The 13,104-nt window shown below is 37.7% G+C and overlaps 1 protein-coding gene across 1 annotated transcript in view; it reads left to right on the forward strand.

Annotated features, from left to right (window-relative positions):
• The first annotated feature begins 2,590 nt into the window (after positions 1-2,590).
• The window catches only part of st3gal8 (ST3 beta-galactoside alpha-2,3-sialyltransferase 8), a 35,998-nt gene continuing 25,484 nt past the window's right edge, over positions 2,591-13,104 (forward strand). Inside the window, exon 1 of the mRNA XM_050039473.1 lies at positions 2,591-2,668. The gene's annotated coding sequence lies outside the window, so the exon portion shown is untranslated. The remainder of the gene's footprint in view (positions 2,669-13,104) is intronic.

Below are 13,104 nucleotides of genomic sequence, written 5' to 3' on the forward strand. Positions count from 1 at the left end.
AGTAGGTTACAGATGAGGAAGTGAATACACGCTTCTGTTTACTGCAGTACCTTTTGCATTGATAGGTGAATGGCCTGTTCCTGTATCTATCTGTTAGTTTTAGTTTCTCTCTTACATATGTAGCCATCACTTGCATATGCCTCTTAATGCAATTCTTGCTTTGAAACAGCCAGAGACAGCATTTTCAACATCATATGGAGCTAACATTAGCTTAATTAGCTTAGCTTGTTAAACAAATTTTCCAGCTGTCAATAAGACAGTTGTCAAACCCTAATTCTGCTCTACACTGCTTCCTTGATGTGTCTTTGAAAAGTCCATTTTAATATGAGTCTGTGTGTGTCTGCTGGCGGCTAGAGATCATCACTTCTTGGATTACATGGAAATGTAGTCATGAGTTTGAATCCCAGCATAATAAAGGTGAGTCTCATGAGGAAAAAGATGAATAATATGCTCAATAAAGGGTTTCATAACCAATATAATAAAAATTACAGGAACACTTGCAGCATTAATAATTTAATATATTACTATTAATATTTATTTGGTAGTGTAAAAGAACATGTTGCAGCTTTAGAGCTAGAAACTGTTTCTCTGTAGGCAAACTATTTGCTAACGTGTAGGCCTAAGGGACTGTTCTTTACTTATCAGGGAAGGTTGGCCAGAGTGTGACTTAGTTTTTTTGTTTGTTTGTTTTCTTAACCCTCCCTGAAGCTACAGATATTTTTCATTGAGCCTCCCTGAGTGACTGGCAGGCATTGCATGACCCTCCCTCGAATTTAAACTAGTTATTAGATTTTTTTTTAACTTATCCTCTGATGCTTGAGAGTTAAAAGTTGGAGACAAAACCCCAGAGTTGAAAAGAGCCTTGGCTTTTTATTCTTATTGTGCAGGCTGACGATTTATTTTTAGCCACATTTTAAATGAGACACGTAGAATAAAGTGATTTTGATGAAATATTACTGTTATAAGTTCAGATTTGGTTATTAATTATTTTTTTCTGATGGAAGCATTTATATCACTCACAATATGTCCAAGGATCGTCGGAAATTTTTAAATCCAACAATAATTTCTGTTTTTGCAGTCTCTGGCTATGCAACCTTTTTTCAAATACTGCCATTTGGTCCTTAATTACTGCGTCAGACGCCAACAAAAAAAGGTCATCCTTTCACGGCTGTACAATCCGCTGCCAGGCGTCGTTAGTTTATAATGCTGCGGGGCGCTTCAGTTTGAGACAACGAAATTTAAGGTGCTAGAAAGTTCCCATACAGTAGGGCAGGTGGTCAATAGGTCCAACAAACACCAGACTTTCACCTTGGAGCCCAGTGTTTGCTTCCTGTATACATGTAGAGCCAAACCATGATGTTTTTATTCTAAACCTAAACACATGCATTTGTTGCTCAAGGAAATCAACATAAATATGTGGTGTTTTACAGATGTTTTAAGTATATTTTTAACAAGACTGTATACATTTAATGACCAGGAACTGTACACTTCTGGTGAAAATGGTGTGTACTTTATAATAATAAAGTAATAATAATATTTATTTGTACAGCACTTATCTAAACAAGGTTACAAAGTGCTAATAATGATAATAATAATAACAATAATAATAATAATAATAATAAAAATAACGCAACAAAACAATACCATTAAAAAAAATGTTAAGAGCTAAGGAAAGTTGTGTGTACAGAGGCAATAATACAACAAAAGGAAATAAAATACAAAGGTTAGAAACAAATCAGGCATTTTGACGTAAACGCGTGTAACAGGCATGGTGTCTTAGAACACCAACAACAGACGCACCCAGGATACCTAACGTGTAATATGTAGACGTACGTCCACTGGCTGAGTGGGGATATGTGACAAGATGGTAGTGAGAATGTGTTGGGCTGTGATAAATGGTATAATGTGGACAATTTTTAAAGAAAATATAGGCCTACCTTTGGACGGCATGCGGTAAAATTAATGCAAATCACAATATTTTAAATTTGTATTCCCCCTACCCTGAGCCAGAATCACAAACATAAATCTCCAGTGCTTAAAGAATTATTCGACATACCTCCCCCTTTTTTGCACCACCTCCTCCCCCCTCATAAGTAACAAACACTCCCTACGCCACAACATGTCCGCTGTCATGTTTACAGCTTGTTCTTGTGCCCTAATGTGGGTTAAAAGAAAATTAATTAAAGCTTTTAAAAAAAGTCAACCAACAATAATTCAAAATATGATGAGCAAAAACCACAGAATTGAAAAAATGTAATTACTGCTATAATTTATTATGTGTTGCAGAATGGGTGGTGTAATGTTGATGAACTTCAGCTGTTGGTGTTTATACCATTTTCATATTAAGGGATATGTCAGTTGATTGATGGTCTCGTGACGTCCGGCGCCATTTTTAAACGTTGTGGAATCCGTCAGTTTGTCGTTTTAATCGTGACACACACACCCAAACACACACACTGTTGTGAAACACATCTGCCGCGGGTACACACACCCAAAAACCCACACTGCCATAAACCCTCCTCCCCCCTTCACGAGCCCCCTCCTCCTCTCCTCCTCTCCTCCCCTCCTCCCCCCTCGGTGGGCGGGTCCTCCCAGCTCTGCATCACCATGCCCACAACTCAGTTTCACAAAGAGAAGAAGAAAAACCATCCGGCCGCCGCTGCCTCACGTGAGTCCTCTTCTGTTTGCTCTCACCGGAGCTTTGTGTCGGTATAACCGGGTGTTTACCGGGACCAGTGTGTGCCCGGACCCGGGTACAACTCCGTGTGTGTGTGTGTGTGTGTGTGTGTGTGAGTGACTGGCAGCATGGTAGAAACTTCGGCTGGAAACTTCGGGAAAGTTTTCACCAAACTTCATGTCGTTTTTAGCTGGTTTTGTTGCGAGTTGTTGTCAGGGTTGTTTACGTTTTGTTTGTTATTAGTTGTTATTTTTGTGTAAAAGAAAACGAGCGTGAGATAAGAAAAGGGAGGCGGAGAGAAGGAGGGGCGCCGAGGGGGAACAAACTGTCTTCAGACTTTCCGTCTCTACCTTCTCCCACAACTTCCTATAATAGTCTTGTCACAGTAATATAGTGTCTCTATAGTTTAGCTGCCAGCTCTGTGAATACTTCTGTGTTAAGTCCTATAGTATTTATATATAATGAGACCTCCCACGGCCCCACTGACTGTACAGTACTCCTGTAATCTGTTTCCTCCACAGTGGGTGTCTGGTTCCTCCGTTAGCTGGTAGTTATCTCATTGTAGGCCAGTTTCATTATCTCCTACAGTTTACCGTTATACCTCAGGCTACAGCTTGTTTAAGAACCAGTCTACTTGAACTTCATTATATTTGACCACTGTAATATTAGTTTGATCAGTCAGTCATATTTAAATGGTCTGTGGAGCATTATTAGATGTCACTGTTGTCTCAAAGTGTAGTTCTGTTGGGTCTGTGTATTTCACTCTAAGAATAATTAACTTTATTTATACAGCACCTTTCAAAACACAGTTACAAAGTGCCTTACGATAAAACTAAGCACAAGGAGAATAAAACAAATAACATGTCGTAAATGTAATCAAGTAAAAGGTAAAGTAAGGCAGGCCAAAGCTAAAATCAAGATAATAAATGGGAAGCAACATCGATAAGATCGCAATAAAGTAGACAGACAGCTCAGATAAAGTAAGGATATGCTTTCCGATAGACAAATGTTTTTAGAAGAGACTTTGGGTGTTTCCACACTTGGTCATTTTCAGCCCCTAAATGGACTCAGAGTGGTGACTCAGCATTTTTTGTGTATATGTGAACACTCCAAGTGAACTCAGACCCCTCTGAAGTGAACCATACAGTGGTCTGAGTTTGGTTTGCTTCAAGTCCTCGGTGCGATTCGCTTAATCTGTGCAGTGTGAACGCAAAGCGCTTCAGGTTCCTTGCCATTGTATTTAGTCCTCTAGATCACATGCTGTTGCACTGGGACGCTTGAAAAAACAGACGAAATCACGGCGGCCTGTAACGCTTGCAAGGAGTAGTTTGGTTCATGGAAGATACTGCACGTCTCCAGATGTGGAATGTGGAATACATCAAATGGCAACAGTCTACAGGTTTTCTTCCAATTTTAAGTTCATCTGAAAGCGAGGGGATTTATAACTGCACTGCAGTGCCACGTCAAAGTAAGAACAAAAAAATGTCAGTAGGTATTATATATAGGCTATAGTGTGAACAGAAAGAGGACTGAGGCCCCGTCAGAGCTGAAGTTGACCAGAAAGTGAACTGAGTCCTCTTTCAAATGACCTGACAATGTGAACACAAAACTGAGTCCCTTTTCTCTTGGTCCACTTTTTGGTTCACTTTAAGAGGACTGAGTTTGGTTTGTATGAAAAGGACTATATGTTAAAACACCCTTAAATGAAGCCAGTGACTCAGTCAGCCTTATATCCTCGGGCAGGTCGTTGCAGAGCCTTGAGGCCCTGGTGGCAAGAGCTCTGTCCCCTTTGGTCTTCAGTCTGGACTCTGGGACAAGCTGCACGATGATCTCAAACTACACAGAGATTCATAAGGGACTAACAGGTCTGAAATGTAGTCTGGAGCCAGGCCATGAAGAGCCTCAAAAGTAATGAATAAGGTGTTGAAGTCCTGAAACAAGCAGGGAACTGTCGTAAAGAGGCTGAAACTGGTGTGATGTGGTCGTGCTTCCTGGTTTTGCTTAAAAGCCTTGCGGCTGAGTTCTGGACAGTCAGAAGTTGTATGTTTTTTTGATTGAGACAGGAATAAATCTTTAGTTTGCACCTGGTTTGCTGTGACTTTACTTTACCCTACTATATATGATATCTTTCTTTTTATAGTGTTTATCTTATATCAGGGGTTCTCATATGGTGCGCCATGATGCCAATCCAGGCGTGCAGAGGGATGTTGTGATAACACACATTATTATGGCAATATTCAACTGGGCCTAAACAGTTATGAATGAATTTTTAATTGACTCAATCAGCTGTAATATCACAATATTTAAAGCTATTTTTGCGATAACTAAATTCTTAACGATATGACAAATATATTAAAAAATATATATATTTTATTTTTGATTTTAAGAAAACAGTATTGTAACAAAATAAGTGATCTAGTTTTACAGTTTGACCTCAAATATTAAGTAAAAACTAAAATTATCTGTCATTTTTTTAGTTTGTGAACAACAACAGTATCTCAGAGTGAGATTCAGATTCTGTATACAATATTGATAATTTAACAAAATAAAATCTACCACAAATTACACATTTAAACAGCTCCCAAATACAAAAATTGTCCCCTGGGATCTATATATATATATAAATTTAACAGGTGATTTCCTTTTAGCAAAATCCTAAATGATTGATTTGTTTGTTTTCCACCTGGACCTTTATGCTCTGCCATTTCTCCTCTAATCATCATGACAGGCTGTTATGATACCACAACTATCGCACATTCACGTATATGCAGGTTTTTGTCGAGCTACGAACGACACGTAGGTTTACATTACCAAAGGTTTCTGACAAAATCACCTGAAGATACTGACTCCTGTGTGCACACAGAGAGAGAGCAGAGGGAGAGACGCTGTGCTGCTGCCAGAGGAGCTGCTGAATGAGTTCCCTCTGAGCGGTAACTCGCTTAAAGAGTCTGAGAAGTCCAGGGCTGTTCATAAAACATTCAGGATGCCACAGTTTATTGTGGAGTCACTAATAAAACACTTTCAGCCATGCTTGTTGTTGCCGTGGGTAACAGTATGACGTCAATATGTCAACAAGTCCAAATATCACATTATGAATTTTTCATATGATATTAAAACATATACGGGTATTATCAAAAACGAGATGATACCACACATTTTGATTTTGGCTTGCCCTTTGGTGTGCCTTGATCACCAAAGTTTGATAACCACTGCCTTATACAGTTCATTTGCTGGCAGCCTATATTTCATTTACTGTAGGTCTACTTAAGTATAGCTTCTCTTAGATATCTGTCTTGATGTTATTGTCCTTTACTCACCTTTTTAGCCATAGAAGTACTTTTATAATGCGTCTGTAATGTGTCTGTTGCTCAGATCATATAATGTGTTTGTTGCTCAAATCTTTTTTACTGTATTATACTGTAATTTTGACCACAGGAAGAACAGCACTCGTCTGTGTACGAGATAGCTGATTGTGGATCAATAAACAATTCAATTCAATACTAGACTGTGTTATCATTAGGGATGTCACGATTATAGATTTTCTTGGTACGATTATTGTCAGAGAAATAATCACGCTTTTACGATTATCACGATTATTATGCATTAATTAATTTCACACTATAAATGTGTAAAATCACATGAACACTCCTTATAGATCTTTAAGTTTCATTTATTTCCATGCCAACATAACAAAAATATAGCAACAAAGAAAAGTAACTGAAAAGTACAAGATTTAATGACAATAATCCCATTGGAATTAAACAAAAATCACCTCTGTGTTAAACATCCACAGCAGGAGGTCCAGCACCTAGTCCAAGTTTTTTCTAGGATGTGCGTGTCTTTTTGTTGTCTTTAAATTACAATTACACAAATAAATTGAGAGCATATCTCGTGCAGTGTTAATAATAAATGAAACAGACATAGTGCTGGAAGGACAAGTCCAACATTTACTCAACACAGATGGGAGGAAACAAAAGGAGGTAATACTAATACTAAATGTTCACTGACTGAGGACCTTGAGAAGACATTACGTATATCTTCCATTGCACACTGACTGAAACAGTCTGACGACTAAAAAACTTCCATTGCACACTGACTGAAACAGTCTGACGACTAAAAAAAAATGATTTGACCTCACGCTGTGTGCACACAAACTGCAAAACTATCCATCAAAAACGTGCCTTAGCTTGTCACGTTGCACTGCAAGCCCAACTCGTATTATACCACTACACCATTAATTGCAAATGACACGCTAACATATAATTTTTAATTCAATGTTACATTAGATGAATTGAGATTGACGTATTTTAACCCAGTTATTGTGCATTTACCTTTACTTGTGCATGTAAAGCCGGGTGGTTGTCCCGCAGGTGTTGTATCATGTTGCTCGTGTTTGATCCTTTGGCCGCGACTTTTTTGCGGCATGTTTTACAAACTGGAAAGCCGTCATCAACAATGACCCCTTGGTCATTTTGCAATAGCCAAAATGATCCCACACGGCTGACTTTATCCCCTTGGTCATTTTGCAATAGCCAAAATGATCCCACACGGCTGACTTTATCCATTTTTTGGGGGGAAATAAGTCTTCATCCATACTTCATCACTCCGAGACGCCTATTCAGCTGTACTGCTTGTGTAACTTTGTTTTCGTTCTGACCTGCCTACTGTATATGGTTCCGCATCCCGGCATAATCTTAGGAGAGTGACGGTGTTGAGGAATCTTTACGAATAATTAACCGCGGCGTTTAAAATCGCGGTTAATAGTGAAATCAAGTAATCGTGACATCCCTAGTTATCATCTCATAAAAATATTACTGTGCTTAGTCAGTCAGTTGTTATCTCCGCCCAGGCATAAACCTGAAGGAGACCATGCGTTTGGTTATGTATGTATGTGTGAGTGTGTGTGTCTGTCTGTTTGCAGCTAATCTAGCAAACTACTGGACCACTCAACCTAATAGATTGGGTGCACATTTATGACTATATGCCCAAGGAGCTCTTGTGGCTGCGGTGATTCACAGTGGTTGGAAAACCTGTTTTGTTGACTGTTTTATATTGTCATAACTAATGAGTCCTCGCTCCTCTTAACCGGCTGATGGGGGCCGATAGTCCTGCACAAAGTCACGTAGAAAAAGCATAGAGAAAAAGGCTTTCCTTCCTTTGCTTTCCAGAAGTTAAGTGTTTTTTTAAGAGCAAAAGGCATAACAGGAATCATCCAAGAAGCGTTATCGTCTGTTCTCGGCCACATTTTGGCTTTTGTCAAATTGACATCCATAGAAAAGTTTCATCTCATTTTGAATCAGGTTTTTGACCTTTACCTAGGCTACTGTACGTCACTGCATTGTTGTCTCCTAAAGTATTTCTATAATATTCTTATGTGTCGGAGGTACTCTATTCTTTGTGACCTAAATGTACATCACTTCAGTATTTAACATTCTCACAGTGCTTATATAAAACCACACAGTTCACAGTTTGGTCTATTTAGACTCTGCTGTATTATTATCTCTCATAATATCCCTGTAATATTCGTCTTTCAGAGGCCTGTAGTTATCTTGTTGTCGGCCTCCTTCATTCTAACATCCACAGTTTCCTGAGATACTTTCCTACAGACACACTTAAGATAAGATCAAACTATTGATCTTCAGGAGGTAATTTAGTTTGACAGCAGCACAAGAAACAGAACAAGTCCTTACAGACATTTCTAAAATATACCATATGTATTTTTTTCCTGGTTATTGCGCTCAGCTGCTCTGTGCTGACCTAATTATACTGAAGTGTATTTTGATACTCCTATAATATCAGTTGGTCAGCCAGCTGTTTCTGTAGTGTCACTATAATTTTATAAAGTGTCTTTGAAACATGTAGTTAGTCTACTTTGTACATACTTACTTTACTGAATTCTACTGTGATCATATCTTAAGGTATTCCTATAATATTCCTATGATATTAGATATTTAGTATTCTCTTTTTATACTTCATTGTTTTGTGCTAACAGCTGCACTCTTTTGATTTTATTGTATTTTTTGTGATTTAATTGCCTTCATGTTACCTACAAAAACAACTGTATTGATTTACAGATCAGTTTAAACTTTATTGATCCCCAGAAAGGTGCAATTTAGCATTACAGCTGCACAACAAACAGAGCAGAGGTAATAAATACTTACAGTATTTCTATAATTTGTTTAGTATTCCCTTGATATTTTTGATTTTGCCTGTTGCACTCAGTTTAACCTTACTTTCCTGTTGTCTTGTAGTATTTAAATAATATTCTGTTGTATCAGAGGTGCTCGGTTTGTCTGTGTGACGTTAATGTTCTTTACTGCGGTATTTAATTAATGTAATGTATGAAAGGTACTCGGTTTAGTCTGTGTGACGTTAATGTTCTTGGCTGTAATCTTATAATATTATAATCTTATGGTCTTATCTTTGTATAGAATCATATCCTGTATAGTATTCCAGTAATATTTTGTGCAGTCTGTTTTAAGGTTACTGGGTTTAACATTTTTAAATTCCATTGTAGCCTGTAGTCATGTTATTGTAGGTCCTAATTAGACAGTATTTCCATTATAACTCAGCAGCTGTCTGTGTTGGTTTTATTGCATCTTACTGTAATTCAGTCTCTTAGACTTAACCACAAGAATAGTTTCAGTATGTCTATAAAAGTACGTCTGTAGTACTCAGTTGGTATATTATGACTTTATGCTACTGTACTGTATTATTATCTGTAATAGTAGGCCATTACTGTAATAAGCCATAGTTAGCTGGTAGTCTGTAGTTTTCTTATTGTAGGTCTACATCCTACGGTTTGTCTGTGCCGCTCAGCTGCTCTTTGCTGACTGTAGTGTACTCGACTGAATTATACTTACATACTGCAGTATTTCTAGAATATTTAAATAGCAGCAACATACACCTTAATTAAAATTTGAAAACAGCATTTTTCTGCACAGTTTGTACAGTCCTTTCCTTTTATGTTTCTGTATGTACCATTGCGGGCAGTGTGTTGAATTAGTGATGAGGACTAATTGATGGTAGTGTTGGATGTTTCTGCATCAGATGTGAATGTATTTACTTTGCTGGATTAATCAAAAACAGACACATTGCTGTATTTATAAACAGTTCAATGCTATGTATATATTCTTATAGGGTTTATATATGATCACATACAGCTCCTTTGATAGTGTTTAATAGTGGTTTTCAGTTGGGTCTGACTTTGCTCTACTGTATTATCATCTCTCACAGTGCTATTGTAATATTCTTTAGCTGCTAAACCTTATTGTGATGACTCAGTGTGCTTCTGATATACAGTCTCTCTGTTGTAGGGCTGCACCTAACAATTATGTTCATTATCACTTAATCTGGAAATCATTGTTTTGTCACGTTGTATAGTATAAAAAGTAGGGAAATCTCCATCACAGTCAAAGGTGATGTCCTCAAATGTCTTGCTTTGTGCGACAGACAGTCCAAAAACTCAAAGATATTAAACTGATAATGATATAAAACACATAGACTCACACTGGTGAGGCTGAAATCGGATCAGTTTGCTTGAAAAATGACAAACGTCATCACAACAATGCAGCCAGCACCCATGTTGTGTAAGTAGAGCCCATCTGTGCACCCATGGGGCATGTAGGTCTTAAAATTAGGTGTTATTTGGGGCATTGTTGGGTATTGGTATTTTGAGGCAGGAGAAAGTTACCTGCCATTGACCATTGATCAGAATGCCGCAGTATCTTCAAGGGTTGGCAATCACCAAAGGATCCATGATACGATATTATCACAATATTCAAGTCACGATACAATGTTATTGCAATTTTAAACATGTTGTGATATGCTTAATATTGTGATAAAATGTATTGTGATTAATTTGTGATTAACTTAAATAAAGTTCTTTCTTTTTCTATTTTTATTTCTAATATTAATAATTTATATAATAAAAAACTGAAACTGACCACTAGTTCACAGTGACTTTACTGTACCCCACCATATATGATATTATCTTTTATAGTGTTTATCAGATATATTTCCTTTGCTGATAGCTGATAGTGTTTTTTATTGTTGGTCTACTTTAGTGTAGCTTCTCACAGATGTCTGTCTTCATTTTATTGTTTTATTTTTATATTATCTGCTTGTTATACACACAGGGACATGGTACAGGACAGGCTGCAGGTGGGTTAATGATAACAATGACTTTATTAAGGACACAGGGAAAGGTACATAGCGTACCACATAAAAACAGACAATCATCTATGTACAAAAATATGATATAATAAATACAATATATGTATAAAAAACACTAACACTACATTATGCAAGTTCATATAAAAAAGACAAATTCAGTAAATAAGTTGGAGAGCCAGTGGCCCGCAGTCTCAATGGCACTGCACCATCATAGCAGGTTAAATAACACATCATTAGTAAGGGAAAATATTCATTACATTCTCTGAAATATGAACATAGCAGAGACAAGGGCAGAGTTGCGAATCCACCATATAAATCACAGAGCGCCAGCTGCAGGCTCACCTGCCTTAAAAGGGAATGGGAGATGACACTCTAGTTGAATTTTTGTTGCGCCCAAAACACACCCATGATTAATTAAGGGACTTTATACAACCCCTTTGCCCCTTGTGCTTTACTTTGTGCCCTGATTATGTGCCGTGTAACTAGCAAAAGTGGAGCTGGACACACCCTGAATGCATTTTTGTCATGCACTGTAGACAGTGTGCTAGAGCTGGTTTAAATAGGGCCCATTGTCTGTAACCAGACAATCTAGTTGGTCTATTTTTAGGTAACTGTATTACACACTCCTATGTTTCTGGAACATTTTGACTCTATTGTACTTCACTGTTATCTCTGGTAGTACTCCTGTGTATTCTAATGTATCTCTGCTGGGTCTGTTCTGAACTTGTTGACCCTGTTTTCATTTTTTGTTGTATTCTTACAGTTTTATTGTATAATTTCTAACAGACATATATTTTAGCTTATTTTATCCACCCATTTAGTTTCTAGTGTTCCAGTAAAGAGCTGCTCTGCTTTATGGTGAACATTTTATGACTTTTCTTTAGTATTTATGTAGAAATCTTTCTTGTTTTTAGTGATTTACTTTTTATCTTCTGTTGTGTGTCTGTAATATTCTTCCATTACCTCTGTGTGAGTGTGTGTGGTAATGTTGATGGTAGTTTTGTAGTGCTTGATGTGATGTGTTGGCGTGTGTGTTTACGATATTTAGGTTGATGTGACAACTGAAACAGGATACATAATGTAATTATAGATAGAGAGACGGGCTGTGTGGTCTGCGAGGCAAACCTCCTCCTCTGTATTTGGACAGATGTAATTATAGAGGCCTGATTCTAAATCTGAACTACAGAGACAGATTGTTAAGAGACTCGAGTCAGTTTTATTTCTGCAGCTCACAATCGCAGATTCCTCTGAGATCATATGACACTTTTAGAGCCTCGATTCATGGGAGTGAAAAAGTCCACGAAAGGAAACTGTCAATAGGAAGAAAGGAGAAACGTCAGGAAGAATAACAGAGCAGGGAGCTCTCGGACAGGAAATAGGTGTCGTCTTTACAAAGTAGACAGCCGGACTACGAGGACAATAAACTATACAGAGAGCACACATAAAGCAGCACGGATTTATAATATGAGGTTACAGAGTCTAAGACAGAATGACAAAGTCTGACTGACCATGAATCAGTATTTTAACAGGAAGTGAGCATGTGTCTGAGCAGTTATGTTTTTGAAGCTGTTACTTAAGTGACTATTTAAAAGCGTGTGTGTGTGTATATGTGGGAATGTGTGTGTAACTTTTTTCCTCTGGTCTTTTCAAACCTTTCCCAGCTCCACTTGAAGCTTCAGCTCGACACATTTTCCATCCGGCTCCTGGTCAGTGACACTTGACAGAAATAACAATGTCTGGTTTCTGCCGTCTTCATGGAAACTAAAACATTCATGCAGAACTGAGTATTTAACCTGAAGTCCTCCTGAACAGAAGCAGAGGCTTGAGTCATTGTTGGACAGGGCTCAGGAAAAGGATGATATGAATTTAAGATAAAACTTTTGTCCCAGGGGAAATTGCTTGCAATACAGTATAGGAAAAGGCAAATATAAAGAGTACAGTATGAAACTCCATGGTAGGGTGCAAATAAGGTGCATATCTTAACATAATTACAATATACACAATGCCAAAATGCCAGGTTGGGTCAACACAGGTCAAAAAATATCAACAGGTTAACGGTAGGGATCAGTCTAGGTGGGTTACATACAGATATACGTTGATACAGAATGCTCATGATTATTTGCATGATGTTGCACTTAATGTCCCAGTTTTTTCAAATTCAGATATTAGGTCATATCCTTCAGACCAAGTTCTCTCTCTTTAATACCTCTTGTATCAAATCACTGTGGATAATCAATGAGCAGGACCATAGA

This window comes from Epinephelus moara, chromosome 24, assembly GCF_006386435.1.
Source record: "Epinephelus moara isolate mb chromosome 24, YSFRI_EMoa_1.0, whole genome shotgun sequence".
Classification (NCBI taxonomy): domain Eukaryota; kingdom Metazoa; phylum Chordata; class Actinopteri; order Perciformes; family Serranidae; genus Epinephelus; species Epinephelus moara.